At 54.3% G+C, this 12,951-nt stretch overlaps 1 long non-coding RNA gene across 1 annotated transcript; it reads left to right on the top strand.

Annotated features, from left to right (window-relative positions):
• The first annotated feature begins 110 nt into the window (after window positions 1-110).
• Window positions 111-12,683, top strand: LOC103350200 (uncharacterized). Its single transcript, XR_007923657.2, has 3 exons — window positions 111-245; window positions 613-720; window positions 1,287-12,683. It is a non-coding gene; the product is annotated as an uncharacterized lncRNA (long non-coding RNA).
• The last annotated feature ends 268 nt before the right edge of the window (window positions 12,684-12,951 follow it).

The following is a 12,951-nucleotide window of genomic DNA, read 5'->3' on the forward strand; positions in this document are numbered from 1 at the left end:
CGCGCGCCCCCGCCCGCGCCCGCGCCCGCGCCCCTGCCCCTGCCGTGCGCGTCCCCGGTACCGCCCCTCCCCTCGTGCGCTCGCGCTGGTGGAGCCGCGGAGCCGGGTAGGCCTAGCCAGAGCACAACCCAACCGCGCACGTCTAAGCCGACCGGAGCCCCAGCGTGGGGCCTGAGCCCCAGCGGTGAGCGCCAACACATCTCAACTCCACGAAGTGCAGCTCCTACTAGTGGCTCCCGAGCCTCGTAAGGACCTGATGGTGCCGTGAGATCCCATTTCCTACCCGTGCAGATCTGAGACTGATACTGGGCCCACACCCACCCCGAACCCCAATACTGACTGCAACCCCCTAAATCTGTCCCCGAGTGGACACGAGTAGTCATTCTGACCTGGACCCCTGTATTATAATGCCCCCAAATACCAATTCTGGCCCTAAACCCTTTTACAACTGCTGCCCACCCTAACCTTGATCATAACACTGGCGCCATCCCTGGTGGTCAGTGGACTCCAGTACCCACGTGGAGCCCTCTAAGGGCCAGTAGCCACCTTCTGCTGAGCCCCAACCCTTCCACAAAATTCCATTCCCGGCACACTTTCTGTTCACATTCTCAGCTCCAGAATTGAGATTGAGTAATTGGAAAAGGGGCCCCAGCACAGAAACGGACCTTGGACCCCACCCACCGTTGAACCCGCTGAGGACCTCACCTGATCCAGCCCTTGGTGAGACCCCCTCACAAGCTCCCTTCCTGCCCGCTCTCCCTCCACTCTTCTGATCTGGTGTCAGCCTTAACCAGAGGCTACCGGGTATCTATGCAATTTCCGGCTGGTATAAATTGGCCCTTGAATTCCAAACCGGATATTAACCTCAATAGTGAGTCTCTGACATCTCACACGAAACGCAAATGCGTTTGTAAGTTTGTGGGCTACACCCTTAGCCCACCTGAAGATTTATGCCACAGTCCTAATGCCGATGGGAACTGGTGAGCTCCAATGGTGACACCAAAGCTCCTGCCTCCAGGTCCCTCCCCCAAAGCCCCTTCCTGTAGCCCACTCACCCCACCCCCAGTGCGGTCATGTGAGGGGTGCGGGAGGAGTCCCAGTCTCCTTGGGGCCTCTCTGATACCCCTGGGGGTTTGGAGTCGGGGAGGAACAAACGAGATTTGGAGGTTGTTGGGGTCACAGTGGTGACGTAAAGGGGAAGCCTGCACTGGGGCTTATGGATGTGAGCACCAAGTTCTGATGAACACCTAATTCACTGCCTGCTTTTGTCGCGGACTTGGATTCAGAAACGGTGCGCGTGCGCCCCCTGGTGTGTGACGAGCGGATGGCTCCAGCGATGCCGGGCAAAGGATTCCTTCCAGATGACAAACAGGTCAAAAATGAGTGTCTCAGTCAGTGGTTTTACGCCCCTTGGTAATTTTGGAGTACTGTGGGGGGAGGTATTGCAACGCTCGTGCATTTTTTGGCATTTTTGCTTCTGTTTCAGAACTTTGAGGGTTCGGCTCCACCCCCAGTTTTTAAAAAGTGTAATCTTCAGCCAATTATGTCCGTGCGTTGCTGACTTAGGAAAAGTCTTTCTACTTGGTGCCCCTGGCCTACACTCCCACACCGGCTACTCTCTCTCCAGTTCTCTTCTAGCGCTCTGCCTTAGGCCTCCCCTTTTTCCTGCTGAGCTGCCTTTTCCTGGACCGATTCGCCCACCAGCAACCATGTCTCTGCAGTCTGGGCCTCTCATCTGAACCCCAGGTCCATGTAACCGAGACAGAGTTCTGCACTCACTCCCCCCGCCCCGGGGCTGCTCGCCCTCCCTGTTCCCCACTTCTTGTAATGCCTGGACCGGAAGTGCCAGTCTTTCTCTCCTGCGGTCCCGTCTGCTCCTTGGTGGTCAGTCCTACAGAGGCTGGAGACCACATGGCTCCGTGAGAGACACGCACAGAGAAGGGAACAGATTCTGACTTTGAGGTTCTGGGCCACACAAAACCAGTCTGCTCGCAGAATCTGCTGTGCATGGTGATGGGGTATCGCCCCTTGAGACGTGCTCTACCTCGTGTGGTCCCTTGGCACCAGCTGCACCTATTTAGAGCCGTCCCTAAGGCTCTGGTCACCCCTGTCTGTAGCCGTGTCTGTCTCCTCTGCTCGCAGATGTGGGCCCCTTGAAGGCAAGACAGTCTGCCCTGTCTGCTGTCAGCCCCGGGCTGGTGCAGGGGCCTGGCAGGCAATGGGTGCTTGCCACCTACAGGACAGACAGATAGCTTCCCTCTCCACATTCAAGAGACCATCAGACAGAAATGCCCAGGTGAGGGCAGGGCTCCCTGGCCATACCTTAGAGTGTGTCCTGACCTCAGGTTGTGGGTCTGGCCTGTGCTGGAAGTGGGGCTGGTGGTGGGTGCTGGCCTGTGTGCCCGCTCGCCTGGCCTCAGTGGGTATGGCAAGCCTGTTCCCTCTTCCCAGCGCTGTGGCCTAGGAGACAGAACTCGGTGGGCAGGAGCCAGCAGCCCTGCGATGGAAGTCAGCAGACCCTCTCCCTGCTGAGCTGACCAGGCTCTTGCTTCAAACCCCAGGGGGACACGGGTCCTCAGACTCTCCAGCCATCGGTCTCTAGCACCTAGCTTGCCCATCTTTGGTCCCGTATGTGGCCAAGTGTTTGCTAAGACAGGGCAGGGGGATGCCTCTGGGCAGCCTGCCCGGCTCTCAGCAGGCACAGCACCTGGAAGCAGACAAGAGCCAAGGGAATAAGCCAGAGGCCAGGCCGCAGGGCCACAGGACAAGGACCTCAGGTGGCCGGGCCCGGGAGGGTGTGAACACGCCTGAAGGAGCAGAGCCACGGCTCTGTCCAGATGGCCAGACTCCGAGCGCCAGGTCCGTGTGGGGCCGCCCTGCCGCCCTGCTCCTGTGCCTGGCGGGCAGGGATGTCCTTGTGCTCATGTGTGAAGGCCGAGTGGCACCACGTGGCAGCTCTGTGTCTGCTGTGCCCGGGCCCCAGGGCGCTGGGTGCGGGGAGAGCAGCTGTCAGCTTCCACTCACTGTTCACTCTCGGGCCAGGGCCTGGGCCCCCGGACACTCTCCTCAAACTCGTGCCATCAGTCCCTCTCTTCATCTCGCAGTTGCTTTAAATTGAATTATGTTCAGCTGAAGTCTCCGCCCCACCCTCGCCCCCCATCAGCAGATTGGCCTTTCACTGAAGCGCCGCTCACCTCGCCCCAGCCAGCCGAGAGCTCCAGGGGCCTGCACGGCCACGGGGGAGGTCAGTCTGAGGGCCACTGCCTTGTGGGGAAAGGCACAAGTATTTTGAGGTCACTGTTTCTGCTGCAGACATCACCTTGGCCTGCAGCTGCGAGGCCTCACCTGGGCAGCCTGGTGCTCCTGGCCCCGCTCTTACAAGTGGGGCCCCGCCCCAGGCCCCCGAGAGCCACAGCTCTCAGTCTTGGGTGTGGCTGGTCACCCCCAGCCCCTTTCTAGAGAGAGGAGTGGGAGAGAAAAGGCCCGTCCTCCATGGAAAGCCAATGCCCCAAGGCAAGGGATGGTCGCCTTCTTGGAGACGCCAGGACCCCCAAACAGCCCGTGTGCCTCCTGGGGTATGGGGTCGGGAGGGAAGAGGCCCAGGCCTTAGAGCACAAAATCCTGGCTGATGCCTCCCGTCCCTTCCTGGTGGGATCTGGAGTTCATCTCTCCGCACATCACTGCGTGGTGACCTCCCCTCGTGCTCCTCTGAGAAAGCAGGAGCCATTGCGAAGGACTGCCCCATGTCCCCACTACCAAATCCACACCCCATGCACACCTGCTCCTCCCCATGCCCCCCTCCCTGCCGTCTAGCGGACGGTGCCCCCAGCCCCTGCTCAGGAGGCTCTGGCTCCTCCGGGGCCCTGCTCTCTGCTCCTGTGCTGTCTGCTGCATCCCCTGCACTGTGTCGTCGTCACCTGGTCACAGTCACGGCCACGCATCCCAGGTCCTCACCAAAGACCCCCTGCCTTGAGCCCAGGCCCCCTCCGGAGGGGGACAGGCTGGAATGTTTCTCTGCCGTCTTCCACAACAGCCCCAGGAGCAGTCTCTAGACGCTGCCTGCGCCCTGCCACCTCCTGCTCCCATCCGGCTCCCTGGAGCAACACTGCACTGAAATCGCGCTGCCTGCGACACTGTCCGCCTTCGTTGTCCTGAGCCCAGTGGCCACACCTCTGTGGTCAGCTTAGCGAACCCGTCAGCTGCCTTGGCTGCCTCCTGCCGCCAGCCTGGGCGACTTCAGCACCATGCGGCCGGCCTGCCCGTTGTCCTCCTCGCCACAAGGGCCTTCTCCTACTGGCCACCGTGCCCTCCCCCGCACCCCCACGCACTGAACCCTGACCTCATCCCAGACTGCACATGTCTGCTCCTGCCCTCTCCCCCCGCCCCTGTCATCCTGCACACGTGCGTGAAGAGGGCCCGGCCTCACCAGCATTTCTGCTGTTGGTGGTCTCCTTTCTTCTCTTTGCTCCCTGTCCTTAGATGGCAAGACCCACATTAAAAAAATCTTTTATTTATTTGAAAGGCAGAGCAATGAAAAGGTCTTCCATCTGCTGGTTCACTCCCCAGATGGCCACAATGGCTGGAGCTGCACCGATCTGAGGCCAGGAGCCAGGAGCTTCTTCTAGGTCTCCCACGCAGGTGCAGGGGCCCAAGGACTTGGGCCATCTTCTACTGCTTTCCCAGGCCATAGCAGAGAGCTGGATCAGAAGTGGAGCAGCTGGGACTTGAACTGGCGCCCATGTGGGATGCCGGCACTACAGGCGGCGGCTTTACCTGCTATGCCACAGCGCCGTCCCTCCCTAGCAGCTTTCTTCATGGAGCGGTCCTGTCTGCCACTGTGGCAGTCCTGTTCATGTGGCCCAGTGTGCAGTGCGTCTGGCTTTTATAACCCACCCGATTCCCCAGAGATGGATGCTATGATCTCCATGTCTCGGAATTTGAGAGCCGTTTCATTCAGAGTTCATCTTAGCAGACCTCTTGGTCACCACAGTCTTAAAACCTGGTCCCTTGGGCTCCTCTGACCCTGTTCTCTCTGGCTCAGTCTCCTGGGCAGGGGCCTCCCCCTTCCTCACCGGTCTATGCTCCAGTTCCCAGGCCCCTTCCCCACTCACTGTGGACCCCTCCCTGGTGACCTCATCCATGCCTGCAGATTCAGTTACCGTCCATCTGTGGGTGAGTGGCCCCAGCCTGGGGAGCCTCCTGACCACGAGGAGCCTCACCAACTGCCAGCCAGTCCCCTCCTCAGTGCACGTGGCTCCAATGCGGCCAAGACCTAAATGGTGATGTCCGCTCCTGACACCTGTGCAGTGTCCCCTGTCTCAGTAAGTGGCTCCGTTGTGCAGGTGATGGATCAGCCAGAATCCTGGCAGCCATCACCAAGTCCTGCTAATTTTACCTCCAAGACCCTCTCTCATCTACCCGCTTCTCTTCAGCTCCACTGGTAACTCAGTGGTCCGAGCCACCCCTAGAGCTTGACGGGGGCGCCTAACTGATGTCGCTGCCTCTGCTCTGCCCCTCTGCAGCCTCATCTCTGTGCTGCAGCCTTGAGTGGCATCACGTCTCTGCCCCATTCAAACTTTCTAATGACTTCCCATTGATTCTAGCCAAAGAACCAACCCCTTCTCATGTACGAAGCGCCCTCTCGTGGCCTGCTTCCTAGTCCCATGCAGTGTCACACTCCCCTCTGCTCAGTCTCCAGCTACACCAGGGTCCCTTCTGGTCCTCGGACGCACTGTCTCTCCACACTGTGCCCCACGCCTGCAGCTACCAGGCCTTTGCACATTCTTCCCAGAAGACTTGCCCGGGCCCTTCACCCTTTAGATCATTCTTCACTCTTGACTCAAGTGTCCCTTTCTTGGGGCAGCCTTTGCTGACCCTTGGTCAGGATCAGGGTTGGTTGTTAGCCATTCTCAGAGAGCCTTGTCGCTTCCTGCCCAAACAGTCATTCCTTTCTGCTTAGTAGTGTGCAGTTAATTGGTTAATGCCTGTTTTTCCATATCATTCATTCAACAGCTCTCTCTCTCTCTCTCTCTTTGTTTGAAAGTCAGAGTCAAAGAGAGAGGGGGAGAGACACAGAGAGTGGCCTTCATCTGTTGGTTTATTCCTCAAATGATCGCAATGGCCAGGGCTAAGGCAGGCCAAAGCCAGGAGCCAGCAGCTTCTTCTGGGTCTCTCATGTGGGTTCAGGGGCCCAAGCACTTGGGCTACCTTCTGCTGCTTTCCTAGGTGCATTAGCAGGGAGCTGGATCAGAAGTGGAGCAGCCAGGACTCGAACCAACACCCACATGGAATGCCAGCACCGCAGGTGGTGGTTTAACCCTCTATACTACAAAGCTGGCTCAATAGCTATCTCTTAAACGCCATAAGGCACTCAGTAACTGCTGGAAAAAATGCCATCTGTTGCTTCCTTCAGTGTGTGGAGGCCAAGGAAATCTGAGGACCCCAGAAAGGAGGCAGGAGAGGTGCCCAGGAAGGAAAGAGAGAGGCTTCCTGTCCTTGGCTCCTCCTGTTGCACCTGGAGCTCTCTCTTCTCCCTGGCATTTGCACGGCCAGCTCCTTTGCATTTGTTCATGGCTGTCTGAGGCTCCCCAGGAGCAGCCCCACGAATGCTGTGTTAAGGGCGTGTCCCCAGGGGGGAGCACGAGGGAGCAGAATGGGAAAGGGAGGCGGCGGCCCGCGCTGTGATTTCAGCAGAGTTCGCCTGACTCCTCAGAGCTGGCCCCACCTGGTCAAGGGAGTGGGAGCCTTCACTCCTCCTAACCTGCTGGACATTTCATGGGGCCACACGTTGGGGTGACAGTGGGTGGCCTTTCCAGCACGTGGACAGTGGCACTGGTGAGTCAAGGGCAGTCACCCAAAGAGAACCACAGCGCCATCTGCTGGAGGGACAGTGCTCTGCAAGTGGTGGTGGTGGGGTGTCTACCTCCCACCCCCTCACCAGAAGCCGCGAAAAGGGCTCTGAGGAGTCTACCCCCCTCTCAGAGAGGCCTCTGTTGATTGCTCTGTGCAACATGATTCTGCAATGGTACTCCCTTTAAAAAAAAGATTTATTTATTTGAAAGGCAGAGTTACAGAGAGGCAGAGGTGGGGAGGGGTGTCTTCCATCCATTGGTTCACTCCCCAAATGGCTGTAATGTCTGGAGCTGGGCCGATCTGAAGCCAGGAGCCAGGCACTTCTTCCTGCTCTCCCACATGGGTGCAGGGCCTAAGCACTTGGGCCATCTTCCACTGCTTTCCCAGGCCATAGCAGAGAGCTGGATCGGAAGTGGAACAGCTGGGACATGAACTGGCGCCCGTATGGGATGCGTATGGCGGCTTTATACCACAGCGCTAGCCCTGGCACTCCCTTTTTCAGTTTTTATTTTTTTTTTTTATTTTTTTTTTTTTTTATTTTTTTATTTTTTTTTTTTTTGACAGGCAGAGTGGACAGTGAGAGAGAGAGACAGAGAGAAAGGTCTTCCTTTGCCGTTGGTTCACCCTCCAATGGCCGCCGCGGCCGGCGCGCTGCGGCCGGCGCACCGCGCTGATCCGATGGCAGGAGCCAGGAGCCAGGTGCTTTTCCTGGTCTCCCATGGGGTGCAGGGCCCAAGCACCAGGGCCATCCTCCACTGCACTCCCTGGCCACAGCAGAGGGCTGGCCTGGAGGAGGGGCAACCGGGACAGAATCCGGCACCCCGACCGGGACTAGAACCCGGTGTGCCGGCGCCGCTAGGCGGAGGATTAGCCTAGTGAGCCGCGGCGCCGGCCTCAGTTTTTATTTTTTAAAGAGAGAGAGAACACACAACGCCTAGGGCTGAACCAAGTGGGGCCAGGCCAAAGTCAGGAGCCAGGACTCTATCAGGTCTCCTATGTGGATGGGGGACTCAAGTTCTTGAGCCATCATCTACTGCCTCCCAGGTGCATTAGCAGGAAGCTGGCTCAGAAGTGGAGCAGCCGGGGCTCAAAGCGGTGCTCCAGCATGGGATGCTGACATCACAAGCCATGGTCTGACCCACTGTGCCACACACGGCCTCCTCGCTTTATTTTCTTTATAGTGATGATCACAACCTGCAGTTTTTAAATCCCAGTTTGGTTTTCCTGTTTAATGTCTGTTTCTCCAGCTAGACTCCAAGCTCTAAGAGAGCAGGATTCATGTCTGTTCTGTTTACCATATCTTCAGCACCAGCACAGTTCTTGACACGTGGTAGGTATTCAGCATATCTTTTATGAATGGATGGATTTGTGAATTAAACACACAGAGAGGGCAAGCCCCTAGCTCAGTGGGAGGCAGGTCGCTCTCCATACATGCATAAGGGGCCAGCCACACGCCCATGGCCAGGCTGTGCTCATGAGAGGGCCAGCTCGACCTGAGGCTGTAGGAACCTCTGCCCTTTGTGGGAGAGGAGATGCAGCCCCTGGCGCTTCTTGGCAGTGAAGGCGATGGGATTCAGAAGTACAGTGGGGGTTCTGGCTGTGAACTTGGAGCTGTGCAAATGCACATCGCGGACAGCACCACCCAATGCCACCCTCTGGCTGAGTGGGCCACAGTTGGGACAGCCCCAGCTGCCAGAGGACGGCCTAACATCCCCTATGGACTTCAGTCCAAACCACAGCCACGCACGCACTGACTGCGCTCTTGGACAAGTTATGTCCCTTCCGAAGCCTCAGTTTCCTCTTCTGTGAAAAGGGAATCTTTTTTTTTTTCGCTTTGCAGCTTTGTAAAAACGACAGGAAATTGTGTTTGTAAAGCGCTTCATCAGGGCCTGGCACATCGCAGGTTCTTGGAAATAGAAGCTATTTGATAATTATTAGAATTAGCATAATCAAGCCTTTAATAGACCAATTTGGAGAACCGTAAGAGCTAATCCCACCAGGCCCCATATCCTGGTGATCCTCGATTACTGTCTGAATGAGAGCTCGTGTCACCATCCATCAGCGTTCCTCCGCACCCCCTGCCACCCCCCACCCCACTCCGCCCAGCGTCCCCCGATCCCTTCCCCTACCTCTTAAACTCTCAGCCCCTTCCTGCCTCGCTCCTCCACACAGCGACCGACCGTCTTGGGGCGCCTGGAAGCGGGGAGGCGGGGAGGCTGGGCAGCGCCCCCTCCCTCTCCAAAGCCACTCCCAGGCCATTACTCTTTCAGCCTCGTGGAGAAATCCCTGCCGGTTAGGCTCCTGCCATCTGGCTCCTGCAATTCATTCATTCGCCCAGGATTTATTGAGTGCTTTTTCCTCTCTCGCTCGCTCTCCCTTACCTTCTTTCAGAAAGGATTTAGGTGACTTATAAAAGACACAAAGCACCAAGACAGAATTTGGGAAGGCACTTTAAAATGTCACATAGGCGCTCACCTCTCCCTCCTCCAGGGAGTGGCTTGGTCTGACATAAACGGGGAGGGAGGTGGACAGTTCTGCCTTCTGCTTCGCTTGAGCTGCTCAACTGGGAACAGCCATTGTCAGTGTGCTTCTAAGCTCGGCAGGGGCTTGCAGCTCACGACGCTGGTCACCGCCTGGAGCTTGTGCTATCTCAAGGAGATGCAGCAGGTCCCCGTCCCTTCACCACATCACCTGCTCATTCTCCCCAAGGCCATCACCTGAGCCCGGGATGCCACATGTGACTTGTTTAATGATAGGTGGTGCAGCTTTAAAGAGAATTGCAATGCAGAAAGAGAATATTACAGCTGGGTAATAAGTAGGATTTTCCCAGCGACCAAAGAGAAAAGTATATTTAGAATCAAAGGCTAACTCCTCCCCTCCTCTGGCCCTGCCACAGCCCCTCTCTTGGACTGCACCCTTCATCAATGCCCCCCAACCCCACCCTTGCAGGGTTTTCATTCTCAGAAAGTCTTATCTTTCTCTACCGGGGTGGGGGTCTATCTCCCTGGAGCCCCTCTTCCGGCGTCAAGTCTGCAGGCTTCAGCAAGCTACTCACTCACGCTAGCATGCGAACCTCCCCTTAAGAAGACTCTCGGGAGGCAGGATGCTGCCATTCTCTGTCCCACCCTTCGAGGGGCTTCAGGGCTCCCCGAGCTGGGCTTTCCTTTCAATATTCAATATTTAATTTCTTTACCTTTGAATCTGTCAAATAAAATATGTTCATACCCATAGCTCAAAGACAACCGTGACTCCTTAGATCTACTACATCCTAAAGCCTTACTGAGAACGGAAATAATTCCTCAACTGCTTCATAATTAGCAGTGTGTCTTCCCTATTCCCTGGGAATCAGTAAATCCGATTATTGTGGCAAGGGTAGTTGTCTGCTCCTTTCTTGATCCCCTTTGGGGTTTGTTTGACTAAGAATATGGTCATAGTCCCGTTAATGACTTCGCCATGATTTCCACAAGAGACGCTTTGATAGTCTGATTTTCAGGAAGTCCCAATTACATTCTTGCCAAGAGCTAATATCAATTTGTAGAAAGAGAAAGGAGATCATCTATTCTCTCAGTTAAATAAAATTAAAGATAAGCCTATGAAGAAAAAGAAAAAAAAAACAGACACAAGGACAGTAATCAAGACAGTGTAATACTGGTGTAAGGAAAGACATACAAAATTAATGAAACCGAATAGAGAGTTCAGAAACAAGCACTTTTTAAAAAATGTGTGGTTAACTGATTTTGGACAAAGGTGTCAAGGCAATTCAGTAGGACAAGGGTAGTGTTTTCAACAAATGGCTCTGGGACAAATAGATGCCCACATGCACAATATGAATTTGGTCTCTTATCTCACGCCATATGCAAACTTAACTCAAAATGAGCCACACACCTAACTATGAGAACCAAAACTAAAATTCCTAGAAGAAAACAGGGGTAAATTTTCATGACTTTGTATTAGACAAAGAGATCTTAGATATGATAACAAAAGCATGAGTAACAAAAGGAAAAAATGGTAGACTTCATAAAGACTAAAAATGCTTCGGGGCTGGTGCTGTGGCATAGTGGGCTAAGCCTCCACCTGTGGTGCCTGTGTCCCATGTGGGCACCAATTCCTGGCTGCTCCATTTTGATCCAGCTCTCTGCTAGGCCTGGGAAAGCAGCAGAAGATGACCCAAGTCCTTGGGCCCCTGCACCCACGCGGGAAACCCGGAATAAGCTCCTGGCTCCTGGCTTGGGATTAGCCCAGATCCAGCTGTTATGACCATTTGGGGAGTGAACCAGCAGATGGAAGACCTTTTTCTCTGTCTCTCCCTCTGTCTGTAACTCTACCTCTCAAATAAATAAATATGATCTTCAAAAAAAAAAAAATTGAAATAAGTACTTGACTTATCAGTAACATGGAAATTATTTAAAAAAACAAAAACATTTCAATCCATAAAGAATCATCAAAGAAAGATAAGCCACAGACTGAGAGAAAATATTTTTACATCATATATCTAATGAAAGGATTTCTATCCAGGGCATATAAATGACTAACTTTTTAAAAGATATTTATTTATTTATATGGAAGGCAGAGTTACAAACAGGCAGAGGCAGAGAGAGGTCTTCCATTCACTGGTTCACTCACTCCACAAATGGCTGCAATGGCTGGAGCTGGACTGATCTAAAGCCAGGAGCCAGGAGCTTTTTCCAGGTCTCCCAGGTGAGTGCAGGGGCCCAAGGACCTGGGCCATCTTCTACTGTTTTCTCAGGCCATAGCAGAGAGCTGGATTGGAAGTGGAGCAGCTGGGACCTGAACCAGCACTCATATGGGATGCTGGCACTGCGGTGGTGGCTTTACCTGCTATGCTAGCATGTCGGCCCCATAAAGAACTCTTACAACTCAATAAGAAGAAGCGAATAACCAAATACAAAAATTCAAAAGAACTGAACAGACGTTTCACCAAAGAAGAAGCTAGAACTTCCATACACTGTCTGTGGGAGTGTGAAATGGTCCAGTACCATTTTTGTTAGATTCTTAACACAAATTTACCGTGAAATCCAAGTTCACTTCTAGGTGTTGCCCAAGAGCATGACAAACAGGTCTACCGAAGGACTGACACAAGAATGCTCAATCGCCCCAAAGTAGAAACAACCTGAATGTCTGCCCGTGGTGAATGGATTCACAGAACGCAGCATATCCACCTGGTAGACTGTTATTCAGCACCAGCGAGGAGGGAGGTGCTGACGGATGCTGCAGATGAACCCCAACACCACGCTCACTGAAAACATCCAGACAGCCAAGATCTCCTCTGAGTCCGCTTCTGCAGAACGTCAGGGAGAGGAAATCTACAAGGGAGGCCGGCGGGTGGCTGCGGGGATGAGGAGTGGCTGGACGTGAACGCAGGATTCTTTTGGGGGTCATGGAAATGTTTTAAACTGTGGCTCTAAATTTACTAAAAATGGTCGAACCCTTAAAAGTACAAAGACGATGGGCCAGGAAGTGAGGTACCAAGGTGCCCCTGGCAGAGGCGGGCTCTGACTACTGCTGGACTTCTCACACCCAGGGGAAAGGGGGAAGCGTGAGCAACTGTGGGATTCCTGGGTGTCCTCAAGATTAAAAACAACGCTCAGGGGCCGCGTGGTGGTGCAGTGGGTGTAACCGTCACCTGTGATGCCAGCATTCCTTATGAGCGCTGGTTCAAGTCCCAGTCACTCCACTTCTGGTCCTGTTCCCTGCTAAATACACCTGGGAAAGCAGTGGAAGGTGGCCCAATTGGTTGGACCCCTGCCACCCACCTGGGAGACCTGGATGGAGTTCCAGGCTCCTGGCTTCTGCCTGGCTCAGCCCAGCTCTGGTGGTCATTGGAGGAATGAATCAAGGGACAGAAGACCTCTGTCTCTCTGCCTCTACTTCTCCCTCTCTCTCTCTGTCCATCTGCCTTTCAAATAAATAAAATGATTCTTAAAAGAAACACCCAATGAAACTAACTAGTTGTTTAGGAGCGGCCTACCCAACTCCTTATACTTGAGAAAAAATTATTTAGTGAAAGAACAGTATATGAACCAGTGAACATTCTGGATCCTCTCTTTCAGTTAATTAATTAATTTTTTTGACCATTTC

Source organism: Oryctolagus cuniculus, chromosome 7 (assembly GCF_964237555.1).
Source record: "Oryctolagus cuniculus chromosome 7, mOryCun1.1, whole genome shotgun sequence".
Classification (NCBI taxonomy): domain Eukaryota; kingdom Metazoa; phylum Chordata; class Mammalia; order Lagomorpha; family Leporidae; genus Oryctolagus; species Oryctolagus cuniculus.